At 44.4% G+C, this 14,204-nt stretch overlaps 1 protein-coding gene across 10 annotated transcripts in view; it reads right to left on the bottom strand.

Moving 5' to 3' along the window:
- MBNL2 (muscleblind like splicing regulator 2) overlaps positions 1-9,094 on the bottom strand; it is a 108,005-nt gene extending 98,911 nt beyond the window's left edge. For 8 of the 10 annotated variants that reach the window (XM_005493222.4, XM_014271422.3, XM_014271425.3 and 5 more), the window contains exon 1: positions 8,954-9,094. The gene's annotated coding sequence lies outside the window, so the exon portion shown is untranslated. The remainder of the gene's footprint in view (positions 1-8,953) is intronic. The other 2 variants (XM_026797012.2, XM_074535635.1) reach the window with 2 other exon arrangements.
- Between the last annotated feature and the right edge of the window lie 5,110 nt (positions 9,095-14,204).

The following is a 14,204-nucleotide window of genomic DNA, read 5'->3' as shown; positions in this document are numbered from 1 at the left end:
ACACTTTGTTGCATAATGCTTTTAAACATTACATGTGGATCTTTGCCTAATTACTCTGCCACAAAATACTATATACATGAACATGAACCTTCAGTTTTCCCAAATGTCATGTAACAGAAACCAAGAAATAAGTAGCTGTAAACACAAAGAGAAACAAGAATTGTTTTCACATAGAAAAAATAAGCAAACAAGTATGAGTAATGCAGGGCAAAAAACAAGGTCTTCTAGCAGAAGTACTGTGTGGGATAAAATGGCATCCAACAGCATGACCTCTGAAAACAGCATGTTTCAAGTAGCACATGTCAATATTTAATCCCACCACCAGAAAAATGAAACAAATTACAGAAAAAAATACTTCAAAAATCAAAATGCATACAGGACTTCATTCACCAGAGACCCAGAGATGGAAAGGAGAGTTTATTTGTAGGGAAATGCCTATAAAGGGATAGCATAGCTACTTCATCCATTCTGTGTTTTTCTCGAACTCTCCCCTTCCCCTCTCTCTCTCTCAAAAAAAAAAGTGTTATAAATTGACAAAACCATTCATTTGGCTGTTCCCCCTCATATCAGCTCTAATAAGGATAAATAAAACCACTAACACATATTAGTAGAGCCACAACACAATTAGAACATATCCTGTCCGCTACCTTTGGCTTACCTAAAGGTCACACTACTAAGGAAAGGGGAATGCAGGGAAAAGTACAAGATTAAGACTGCACAGGTGTCTTGCTGTGGGATGTATAGTCTTATAAACTTAAGATTTGAAACTAAATTTCACTGCAGACCACCTGCCCTTTTGGCAACTGTAATGCCACCTCATGCCCCAAAGCTATCTTCAGCAGACCCACAAGGAGAGGTTTGCCTGTTAGGGCAGGATTGCATTAACCATCAAATAGCTCTGTCCCTTCCTTCAGGTACAGGTAAGAACAAAAGAAACCTGTTGACAAAAATATTCTGCTGGTCCTCAGGTCATAAATGCTTAGATGAACAATACTGATCTAAGTAGAGTAGACTGAAACGTTACTGGATGAACTACATGAAAGTAAGCTTACCACCAAGCATCTCACAGTAGATGGTCTGCTCAGTCCAAAATTGTCTAAAAAATTCCTCATTTGAGAAGGAAGGTGTGGGGGGAATTCTCCTAGAAGCTTTGACTGTAAGGAACCTAAGGGGCTTTCTTACCTAGTCCAGCTTCTGCCTCAAAAGAAAACTATCATCAAGAGCAGACTGGGTCAGCATGGCTTTGCCTTGATGAGTCCTGAGAAGCTCAGAGGGCAGGAACTTGCTCCTCTGGACACTCTGCTGGTGTACTGCACTGCTGTACTAGTAAAAAGATTTTTCCAACATCCAACCTGAATCTCCAAAGAAACACCTGATTGCATTCTCCCTTGGTGGCACCTGGCACTACAAAGCACAGTTTGGTCCTACTATTTTCATAATCATCCTCCAATAGCTGCAATAGCTACTATTGTGTCCTTTTTCATCCAAACAAATGAGCCCAGCTCCCTCAACCTAGACAACTACTCATAAAAGTAACTTTTCACTGGAGCTAGACATGGCAATGGAACGTCATCTGAGCCAGAAGTACTGCCTTGACAAAAGCTGTGACCATGTGCTCAATTAACACTGGATGAACTAGAAAGACTTCTGCTTTTCCCTTTACTACTGGCTGCACATACAAGGGACTACTACTCAGATGTTTTGCATTTGTTTCTTTTGATTCCTCTTTGTACTGCTGACAGAAGGGATATGTTAAAAGCCTTGCATTCTGTACAGAAATGTCCACAAAATTTCAGAACTTTCTATTTCAGTACTCTCAGATATTCTGCATATTGAATGCACTTCTATTTTACAAAGGTATCTAAAATCAAGGCACCTAACAATAAAAAATGAAATTACTAGTGCTTATTTTCTATAGGAGTTCTTTATGGGTCCTTTAAAAACCCCCAAATTTTATCCAGATGTTTCAAATTATGGCCATCTCTAAAGACTTCTTTTTGAGACAATGTAACTTCAAGAATACTGGCAGCTAAAAAAAAAAAAAGGGGGTGGGGAGAGTTAAATCAAAAAAATCTAACCTTTATGGATATCCATTCATTCTGCTCCTTTTTCAGTCTATTATGCGAAAATCAACAAATAACTAAGAACCCGCTGACAAAATCTTGCTGGAGTAAGCAAAGTGGAACTACAGCAGTTTCAATTATTCTTCCGGTTTAGAAAATTCATTATCTCAATCCTAAAAGCCTTCTGCACAGTTCTGCACTAATGACATTTTCCCCCACCCCAGTCCGTTTCCAGCAGTAGACAGGGACTCAGCAGCAGTGGGGACCAGCTCTAGCAGATTAGGAACTGCTCATACCACTTCAGCACTCCAGTCATCTTTGAAATTTGTAAAGAAGTATGGTGTAAGCTTTCCAGAAAGCAAGTACAGTGCTGTAGTAATCCTCCTGTCAGCCCCAGGGCCATCACCACAATTCAGATGATCAAACTCTTCTGCTGCTTTGTGAGGGAGGAGTATTGAGACCCACCCAGCTCTGGCCTTCAGTTATTGCCACACCATTAGTCAAGAGGCCCCTTTACAGCTCAGGAAGCAGACAGATTTTTCTTCTCCCTCCCTTCCTCTAACTCACAACAGCAAGGACAGGTTATTTTTAAATAAAATATCACTGCCTGAAACCACCAACACCATCGTCTGATGGAATGTGCCTTAATCTTAACATTACCCTGCCCTCATCCTTCCTGTTCACACTCAACATAGCTCCCATACGAGGCATATCCAGGTCTAACCATTGCTAGGATTCAACAGTTTGTGCCTCCAAGACAAATCACATGCCTCTCTTGTGGCACCCAGCAATCCAAATGATATGGCACACTTCATCTGCCATGGTATAAACTGGATTGGGTTTTCCAAGGAATTAGAGGGATAGAACCAGAGAAATCAGATACTTTCTGGTAGCTGCAAGTAGCAGAAGAAATATTCTCCACTATGAACAGGAAGCAGAGAGCACAAAGCATTATGAAATTAAGTGAATGAATTGAGTAATATAAGACCTAGCTCCAACTGCCAACAGGCAACACACAATCCTGAGAGTGAAATACATGATATACATTGCATCATCCAAAGCTCTCTCCAGATGAGATATAAATCCCATGTCTTTTTTCCCTGCTCCTCACAATACAGTGTCCAAGACAAGCAGACACCAAGAAGCACTTTGTTCACCTGTTCTGCAGATGTGAAATCTAAGGTGCTTATATTAAAGCACCTTTATTAGATTTCAATAACCTGAAAAGCCAAAGCTAAAATTTATTCACTCAAAGATTACAATAAAGAAACAGCTTTAGGAAGGCTAGCATTAATATAGCCTTCCTATAGGCTATAGGTAGCAGAATGTCCCAGAATTAAAAAGCTTGAGAATTTCAGCAGATACTTTGACACAAGGTTGAACATGATGAAATCCCCAAACCTTATCACCTGGTGTTTTTTCAGAAAAGCCAATTCCTCATAGTCTTCTTGGCACCTTCACAGACCACACCTGGAACAACCTGCAAAGCTGATCATATTGTTGATACTTGACAGAGAAGTTGAACATTATGGATAGCACAACACCACTGCAGTTATGCAAAGAGCATTGCCTCATTCAGGGAAGTGAAAGCATGGCCAGCTTCCCAGGAACCAGAGAAAGCCTAAGCAGAGTAAGGACTGAGAAACTCCAAAATCTTGCAGATCTCATCAACAGCAGCGGGGCAAGGGCCTGAGGGCTCAGGCCCACACATCAGCAATGATCAAAACCACAGTCAAATCCTGACAAACACTGCTCCAGTGACATACCCAACAATCACCTAGATGTTATCTTTCAGTATCTCACCACAGGCATAGGACAGAACCTCTCAAATGAAGAAATGGCCAATAAATGCTCAATAATCAAAGCCTATGCTAAGGGTTTCCATGCTCATCCATACAGTCATACTGCACAGCAAGGAAATACTCTCCTTTGTGAAAGCCTTGTGCACACTTGGAAAGCCCTCTCAGGAAACAAAACCGTGCCTCGCCCATATCCACCAACAGCCAGCTTACACAGCTCAAGGCAACCACATTTAGACATCACCCAATCTTAAAACAGGGTGCCTTTTTTTCTCTGAGACCTGAGAATTCAACCATGCTCCTTCCAGTCTGAAATCATTAACAAAATACTTGGAAGTCTTCTTCCTCCTTGAAAACATAACAGTTCTACCACTGCTGAGGAAACTCACGGTGGATATACCATCCTGAGCAACCACTGGTTAGTGTCAAATCTCCCATTCCTGAAAAAGATAAGCAACAAAACCAACTATTGGCTCACTTCAGTAAGCCTAATGGAACAGACCAGGGACATCAAACTAGAGAAAGGACATGGATCTTCCCATACTTCAAATTGTCTCTTTTCAGAGGAGGTACGGGACAATATAAACTCAGCCTCACAGACCTCCTTTCTGATACCATCAGGCATGAAATATTTGTCTCTCTCCAGGGGGGATACCTCAAAAGGGCCCACAAAAATATAGTTTAGGTCCTTCCTAGATAAACTAGGGGCAATGGAGAACAGGCAGCAGTAGAAAGGTGCTTCCACATCACTTCTTCCTTCCCCTGTAGAGACCAACTAAGCTCAATTCCCTATACACTAGTTTTTAACATCAGTGTTAAACCACCAGGTGAATTAGCCAGCAAGTCTCAAATTCTGCCAGTGTGAAAACACACAGACCTATTTAACATTCAGCACAAACAACTGCAGCACCATCCAAGCAAGGAGAAATTGCTGAAGTTAAACCTAAACCTGGAATTCAGTGGAGAACAGAGGAAAGCCCTGTCAAGAGCTTGCAGCCACAGACGGACCCTAGGTTTGTTGCTTTAAGATACTTGATCCCAGCTGGTCATAGGTCAGAAGTATTTCTGGACTTTACACTGACATTATACTTTCATACTGAAACACTACTCAATAACAGCATTGCTGTCTCAGCTCTATCTAGGCAAAGAGTCATTTGTGTCCCCATGGGCAGCCCACGAAGCCTTCCAATCTAGGAAATCCGATTGCTCCGGAGTGTGTTGTGTCCTTCCCTAGGAACACGGCGTGATACCATCATCCCCCCATGTTCCAGGCTGCATCCTCACAGAGCTCAAACATCTACCCAGCATCCTACAGCTCCCAGAGGCCCCAGCAGGGCTGCCTTGGGCTCTGCAGAGGAACAGCCCCTGACAGTCACCCAACGTGAGCCCAACACGGTGCCATGCAGCTGCACGGCAAGATAAACTGTTGAGTTCTTCAGCACTTCAAGATTTTTGAGGAGATCTACTCTTTCCTCATACCTGTAGTTGATTGAGCCATATATTTTTATTCCAGAGCCAGCTGAGTGTTTTGATACTGTGTTTCTCTAAAGCCCTAAGCCAATCGATTGTGTCAAACTCAGTTACCACAAATAATCCAACCACAATGATCAAGACAGTAAAATGCACAGGGAAAGAAAGTATCAGCAGTAGAAAAGAAAGAGATTGTTTTTGTTTTTGAAGGTTTATTCATGAGAAATGAGTGACTTGAAACTGAAAAGCATTTTTGATTAACATTCTGCCTTGACTTTCATTTCAATGACATTTTAATGAACACTTTCTAAGTAGCTCTACTTGCAAATGAACGTGGGAGAATATTGAAGAAAGGTAATGGGAGGGGAAAAGAATAATCCATCAGTCATTATATTTCTTAGGTGCCTCTGAGAAAATAAATAAAATTCATCAGGGGAAAAGTGATCCAGCAAAGATTTGACTGTTATAAGACATCTGGAAAGGAATAATAAGTAGAATGGAAGAGTCTGAATTATGATAGAGGGCTATGAAGAAAGATACAGTGTGATCTGGAAGCCAATTAGGAGACTTTGTAATTCTTCAAAGATGAAGGCAGTGTGTTCACATCTGTCCTGAGTACTTCAGCCACAGAGAGCTAACAATAAACTGTCAGAAAAAAATTTATAGAAGAGCAGTAAATGTGATTGTAGGACTGGCTGGAGCCATGAGGAGTGAGATTTCTACCCTGGTAACTGACAGCATGAAAATACCTTCTTTGATAACAAGTTTAATGTGATTCATAATTCTTTATTTCTATTTTTATTGCCAGATTCAACAAAATTCAGAAACCCTCAAGTAGAGCTATAGTAAGACCTGTGAGGGTCTATTAAAAGGGGAGTGAGGAGTGAAGGCAATATAAACAAGAAAACCGTTCATTCACCTAGCATGGAATGACTTTCAGTGAGAACATGCCAAATCTAAATAAATTAGGCTATATAATTCTACTTGGCAGCATAAGGAGTAAAATAATCATGTAGTGTTGCTGAGATTCCAAGAGCTACCCAGAGGATGCAAAAAATCTAACACCATCAGGCAGCAATGGGAATACCAATTTAATACATTTTTTCTTTCTTCCTGCCATAAATCAGGACAAAAAGTTAACAGAACTTTTTCCAGTGCCTTGTAACCAAGCTTATAACCCAAGGAAAAGCAAGACTGAGAAGGTTCCCCAAACAGTCACACACCATTGGCGGCAGCATTCATGTACCACTTTTCTAAGGTAGGTATTACCACAGTTTAAGAACCCCTAGGTTAGGAGAAAAAGCATTCAGTACTGCACAGTACAATTCTAGAGACTGTACCAGCAGAGAAACTGCAGAGCATCTGGAGTATAAGAGATGAAAATTTCACCCACCAAGTGTTAGCAGCAAGTAGACTTTATTTTTAATCTTCTTATGACAACTGTTATTCTATAAAAGCCAAATTTAAGAAAATGATGCTCAGATGAAGATTTCAGCATCACAATCCCAAACATGCCAATTCCAAAGATTAGAGATTTGGCAGAGTTGATGTTGACTAAACCCAGGCCATTTCTTCAGAGAGAGGGACATAAATATAGAGGAGATAAGTTCCAGAGGAGAAGGTATGTTGAAGTGACCCGTGTTATATCATCCACCCACCTACATGCACAATGCAGATAGGTACCACTCCTGTGGTGACAGCAGGGATTCCACAACAGAACAGCCCATCTCTTCAGCTGCAGGAAAACAGGCACCATCCCACAGGTTACCTTGCATGGACAGACAGACAGACCCCCACACTGTACAAATCACCAGGGTGGTCCACTGCTATTCCAAATTTCACTGCCATGCAGATAAGCCATAGCATATGCCTGCAACCATGGCAAGTGCCGAAGACTGGCGTGCCCTGACTGGGAGCTCCAGACCATGGCAGAAGTTCTGTTGCTGTGATCCCCAACGAGCCCCACTGGAGCTGGCACTCCACCACCACCTTACCGCTGGAGAGAGAAACCACAGGGCTGGCTCTACCCAGAGGTTCATGCATCCTCTAAAAGCATGAGGTTTACACTGCACAAAAGGGCCTTGTCCACAGTGGGAAAAACTACATCCCTTCCAGCAGCAGTATCAACTGTACTCGACGAATGTAAATAGTATCCGTGCCAAATACAAGCTACAAATTGACATAATTGATGCTGGAGCAACTATTTTTTTAACTTTAAATATACTCAGAAACTGTATGAAAGATGTTTTCCACTAGTCCTTGAGAGTAACTTTAGAGCATTTCCCAGAAGAGATGAAATATGTATTTGGCCCTAAAGCTTACCGCAGGTACCTTTTTCATTCGTGCAGCGTGGTACGTGCACACACGAAGGGAAAATAGAGGACAGATGGCTAAATCTATGCATATTTACCGAGGTACGAATACCACGTTAAAATCATAAGCACTAGGCCAAGTCACATGTTTAAAATTAATTACACTTCCGCTACTACCTACAAGTCCACACTGCTTTAAAAATCTACAAGTCTGAACAAGATACGTCAGTGTGACACGATCACTTAAGTATATTAATCCCACATGGATATCCTCTGCAGCTGAATTAAAGGCACACAAGTTATTCCTCGCTACTGCTCAAATACATATTCAGCCACATTACTGTTGTCTGTTTCCCTCCCAGCAGAAATGTAAATACGCCCAAAAGAAACAGAAAACAAAACATCTGGAAACAGAAGCCTATAGGCAATGTTCTCACAGTTCAAAAAATACATGTACATATTCTGTGCATATGAGACAAATATGTGTGTACAAGGAATAAATATATAGGGTATCCACACAAAACCAGGAGTAAGAAAAACATTTAATTTCTGAGTTTTTCCCCCTCTGTCACATTCACCTTCACGGGTGGCAGTCCCGTGTCGTGTTCCCCCCGCGAACCTGCCCAGCGCTATTCCCCGCTGCCTGCAGCGAGCCCCCTGCGCAGGGATGGAGCGGGCGGGCATGGAGCGGGGAGGGAGGATTTGGAGGAAGCCGCTGGGGCGGCCTCGGCCCCACGGGGCCATTTCCCTTTCCCTTCCAGAAGTAACACAAAGTTATGACTCCCGCTCGCCGCTCTCCCCGCTCGCACGCCGTGCCAAATGCTGAGTTAACAAAACCATAAATCACCGCTGAACCAGACGCGACGGCCCGGCAGCAGCGCCCGCCGCCTCTCGCCCCGTCCCACGCCGCGGCGCCTGCCCCAGGGAAGGGAAGGGGAGGCGGACGGCGGGGGCAGCGGGCACCCGAACTGGCGCGGGGCTCAGGGCGCCTTCCCGCGCCCTTGGCGGCGTGGCAGCGGGGGAACGGCGGCTCCAGGTGCGGCGGGACGGGCAGCGGCGGCAGCTCCCCGCGCAGGGAGGCACCGCGGGCCGCCGCCGCCGCCAGGCTCCCCCGGGGCCGGCGGCACCGCTGCCACCACTCCCGCCCGGGGCGCGGGCGAGCCGAAGTCCCGCCGCCGCCGCCGCGCACCCGCCGCGTCCCCGCGCGGCCCGGCCCCGCGGCCAGAGGACACGGGCTGTCCCCGCGCCGGGGCCCCGCAGCCGACCCGCAGCGGGGGTGGGCTGGCGGCGGCGCGGGCGGCTGCCTTACCTCGGAGCGGAGCGCGGAGTGCGGGTACACCCGCTTCTCCCAGCCGGGCGGAGGCGGCTCCGCGCAGCGGCGGCTTGTCACCTCTCCCGCCGCGACCGCGACGGCGGCGGCTCCTCGCGTAGGGGCGGTCCGGCCCCTCCCTGCCGGGGCCGAGCGCCGCTCGCACCGCCCCGGGGCCGGGCCCGCCCGCTGCAGCCCGCGCCGTCCGGCCGCCGCCGGGGCCGGGGAAGGGGCAGCGGCAGCGCGGGGCCCGGGGCTGCGGGCCGGCCCGCGGGGCTGTGCCTGGAGCCCGGCGGGCCCGGGACGGGCCCGAGCGTCTCCTCCGCAAAACAACGGGGGCAGCGGCGGGCGCGCGGGCGGTGCTGCAGAGCGGCCAAAATCCTGGGTTTGCGTCGTGTTCTTCTGCTTCCTTTTGATTGCTGGAGCTATGGCGTGTCACCGGTTACCGTGGACGATTTTCTGGAGGAAACAAACGCGCGGCTGGGCTCCCAGGGCTTATTCTTGCCGCATTTTGACCCGAATTCGTGAGCAGTTTCTGTTCCTGTGAAGTGTCGTTCACAGGCAAAATGGGCTCTCTTCCCCTCGCCCGCAGCAGCCGGCGCAGGCCCCCGGTACCCCTCTGCCCCGCTCTCCCACTGTCCGCTGTCCCTGGAAGAAAGGTTGGCGCCTTTCCCTAAAAAACATGGAATATTCCCCACGCAGAAAAAGAGGGGCAGCTGCAGTGATTCCCGGTGTGCCTCCAGCCCATCAAACTGTGCTTGTGCTCGTGTGCCGGGTGAAGCTGAAGGTGCGGTGGTTCGGCGGAGCACTGCCCGCTCTGTCCCCAGCCACCCCTGGCCCCACGGTGCCAGCGAGCCCCTGCAGGGCTGAAGCCTCGTCTGGCAAACCCCACAATTCATTTCCAGGCAGCTCGGGTCCCTGAACAGGCTCTCCAGAAAGCCAGGCAACATCCAGGGGTGAGGCCGCAGCTGCCCCATCCTCGATGGATCTCAGCCGCTGCAGCATCCCAATTGTAAGGGTGGTGGAGCAGGAAATAAATCAGAAAGCGGCTGCAGTTCAATTTCAAATAAATTCCTTCCGACTGTCCCTAAGGTCTTTCACAAGGATCAGTAACTGAACTGCTACTGAAAAATGTGTCACATTTTGAGAAGAAAAGCGGCCCTTTCAACTTAGCCACATCCTTTTGGTGTTAGGAGGCTGAAAAAAGGCAAAAAGAAAAACCCAGGGTTTTAATTTTTTTTTTATTTAAGAAATGAGCAGAGTGAAAAATTATTATTTTAAGGTGAATTGAAAACCTGTTTTAACCAGTCTGTTCAAGGCGGCCCCATGGTTAAATGTGTTTGAATATACCCAATGAAAAAATTATGGTAATATTGTTCTACTGTGAAAGGGAAAATAGAATAAATGGAGTAAACACAAAGCCAAGCTAGAGCCTAGCTGGGGATGCCACCAGGTACAGTAAGCACCCTCCCCCAGTTTGTAGGAGGACACAATGGCTTTGAAAAGGGTGGAAAATAGAATTTAAAACTCTGCTGCTGCTCCAGCATAACCCAGTGCTGATCATGGTAGCCCCTAGGTAACCAGAAGCAGCAACAGCAACATCTCTATTCTTTCCCTCCTTTCATATAATTTTGATCTCGGTGAATGGCAATTTTGTGAAAGAAAATAAATGAAATTGTAACATTTTTTTTTTCCCCTGGCACATTGTTTTTAATCTTCATTAAATGAAAGAAAGCAGAACTAAAGAAGTTGTTAAATATGCAAAAAGTCTCAACAGGAAGTTCCATCACTGAGAGTTTAGTGCACAGCTGATACCATGAAATGCAGGCTCTCCGGAGGCCTTCTATTAAGCATCTATGCCCAGAAGCAGAATTAAATATATTTCAGGCCAAATCCAACACAGGTTTTTACCCTGCTTTTAAAAACCACCCATGAGGTGCCTATTCTCTTCAGGCAACTTAATGTGCCCATCAACTGGCTTTGAGCAAGCCCCTCTTTCTGCAAATTAACCTGATTAAATTCTGTCTTCCTCTCTTGGCTGTGGAGGATGACTGATGTTATCCTATATCTGACAATCTTCTACATATACATCTCAAGTTATGATGAGTTATATTTTGCCTTCAGATTTTACGTTTTGGTTCAAATTGCCACATTTTCTCAAATTCGTATCATTCTTTTGCTCTCCTCCAATCATTTGAATGAAACATCCACAATAAGACACTGTAGACCAGCCAAGCCTCAGAAGTAATGAAGAAAGTAGAATAATTAATGGTGACTTACATATAGATTTTTTGCCAATAAATCCCTCCGTGTGATTTGTTTTTGTTGCAATGGCAATTTCATGCTGACTCATTGAGTAGTGGATCACTGCCAAGGGCACCCTTTCTTCACCAGCTCTTCCCTGTATGAATTTCATGCCCTCCTAAGTGCCTAGCCAGCACTTGGCCCCATCTTGTTCGTTTTGCATACAAAATTGAGAGTATTTTTTAGTAGCAATAGTTTATCAATGTACATTCTGAAGTGGCTTATTGATCTTGCAATATGGATCATTAATTTTGCATTTTTCTTTAAAAGATTATTTCTCAATCGGCTTAATGAGGCTTAGTCAATATTATCCTACTTGGAAAGATGCAGCCTAGAAAACTGATGAGAAGACAAGACAAAGTTAAATACCATTAACTCTTTAATATTTGCGGGGATTTTTTTTGGTCTTATTTGTATTATTAATTTTTACTACAAATGTACCACAAGGACTAAAGGGGTTTTACCATTTAAACAAGATGTTTGAATAGAACTATTTATATTTTATAAAATCATGAAATGGTATTCAGAAATTATGCTGAATTTTGCTGAAACTTATCTGTCAAATCTTTGAACAGAGCATAAGATCCGTGTTTCTGGGCTCCATTCTCGCCTTCCCTGCTGCACCAGGGGCTTGCCCTGGTGCTGCCCACTAGCCATGGAATCCAGGAGAGTCCCAGGAGCCAGCCCACAGTAGGGGCCAGGACACGTCCATTTTCCATCAGCAGCCATCCCCCGCCCAGTGGTGCCCTCATGTGTCTCCACACGTGAATTTCAAACCCCGGGATTCCGGGAATTCGTTCGATTTATGTGTCACTAGAAACCCGGCATACGCATTCTCTGTGCCGTGCAGCGCCTTTCTCTCCACCCTAAAATCGGTTTGGGAATTTCCTACAAGGGAAGGAGGTATGGAGTGAAATACCATTTGTCCATACCAGCATAATCTGGGTTTTTATTTGCTTTTATATAAAAATGGCTGTCAAGAAAATCCAACAGTCAGTTTCAGACCATGGCAAACTCCTAAATTCAGATATGAATTCTCCTTGCCCCTTTATTTTCAAGGCTACCAGTAAAAAGAAACTTTACAAATTACCCTTTTTTTCTATCTATATAGTCATGTACTGCGGGAAGGGAAAGTTGGCATGGTTTCACTGACATTATGCCTGTCTCCACAAGTTAAGATTAATTTGCTGTTTCAAAGGCCATCAAGCCAGTTCAAGCCTATGTCATTTTTCTAAAGCCTAGAAAAATTCAGCTGAGTATCAAGTTTTCCTGTGTGTGGGCACCAATATATGTACATAGAGAGGCCATTAGAATTCATAGCTAGGGCCATAACTCATTCTTTTCCCTATTTTTTTTAATAGTAAGGAGAAAACATGAACTCATGCAAGTTAATTGTGCAAATATTTTTTTATTAAATGTTGGAGCAAAAAATTGTCATAAACAATTCACCCAAAATTTGTGCAATGCCATCATCCAAGGAAACAAAGTCTGTAAGCTGCTGCTTCTGCACAAGTTTTGCAATATCTTTTTTTCATGTATGCAACATTAAATTTGTTCCTGCGACAATTGCAGCATCTGCCCCATCTGTTCAGGATGCTCTTGGGAAATAACACTTCAAATACATTCACGATGCATTTATTAGGAAGTTTTGCAGTCTTTCATTATTTCAGGACTCAAAGCCATATTGAATCAATAGATTACAGATATACCATGTGCCACGTGCTATTAAATTTTCTCAAGGCACAGCCACAGAGAGCTAGCCCAGTGACACTGTTCTCAACTTCAGTAATCATAGCAGAAGCTGTCTTACCCCACAGCAGACTGAGCTTTGCATGCTATGCTCAAAGAAATAGAGAAGCTGAAGTTGACCAAAGGCCTGGTAGGGACTGGCTTCTTCTTTAATCTGTGGTGATGCCATATTGCCAGGTGATCCTAAGAGAAAACCACTGCCCTGTTCTTCAAAGGAAGACAGAATACCCCTGACTTGGAAGCAAATTATTTCCCATTTATAGATTCATTTAATTCTTTGCAACTTTATTCACTGTGTGAAAAAGCTGTAGAAGATGAGTATGTGAGAAAAAAGATTCTCCATATAATTGCAGAAAATGAGTGCTTCCCACCAATATTCCAGCTCATTTCTAGTGTGTCAGAGTAACCCTCTACCCACAAAGTACAATTGGGCTATTGTGCAGCAGAAAGAAGTCTTTCCATACTGTGACAGCCAACCAGCTGAAGCCCAGACATACAAGATTTTAATACATTCGTGGTTTTAATGAAGAGCTGTAAATGAAATGAACATGCTCAGGGCAGTACAGTGCTCATGTCCTCCGGGAGGACTGCAGAGGGACATCTCCATACTACCTACACATGACTCTTCTTGAGTCTGTGATCAAGTCACACTTGGTGTTGCATGCACATGGCTAAACTTTCTTCTAGTTTACTTTCTTTCTTAAAGCTGGCCACATTTGTTCTGCCTAGTGTGCACAGTTATTCCCTGCTCTTAGAACATGGTGGTGGTGTGAGTTTGCATGCTCAGCATTGTCTGAAGGTGTGTCATGCAACAATTCCATGTGGTAGGTAGTCATTAAACAGGGCAGAGAAAAGCAGACTGCCAGTGCTGAGCCTGTACTCTTGCCCTGTGCAGTTTACTTCTATACATGTAACATCACAGAGTTTTCTGATCCTGAGTTTTCTACTCTATACATATAGCTAATGTTGCCAGATCCCATGTGTAATTCATTGTATTTGACCTTTTTAATTTTACTTTTTTTGTCAGATTGTGGCTCTCAATGAGATGATTCAGACTCACTGGCAAAAGCAGTACGTGCTCTGCAGTATTTACTACTGTCTGCAAACTTTGCCATAATATTTTATCTTGTCTAGATCATTGATAAAAGTATTAAGCACAAAAATAAGTTTCTGGGAGAAAAATCATTACAATAGCTTC

Source organism: Zonotrichia albicollis, chromosome 2 (genome assembly GCF_047830755.1).
Source record: "Zonotrichia albicollis isolate bZonAlb1 chromosome 2, bZonAlb1.hap1, whole genome shotgun sequence".
Lineage (NCBI taxonomy): Eukaryota > Metazoa > Chordata > Aves > Passeriformes > Passerellidae > Zonotrichia > Zonotrichia albicollis.
Note: the sequence above shows the minus strand (reverse complement) of the source record. Positions and strands in the feature narration are given on the sequence as shown.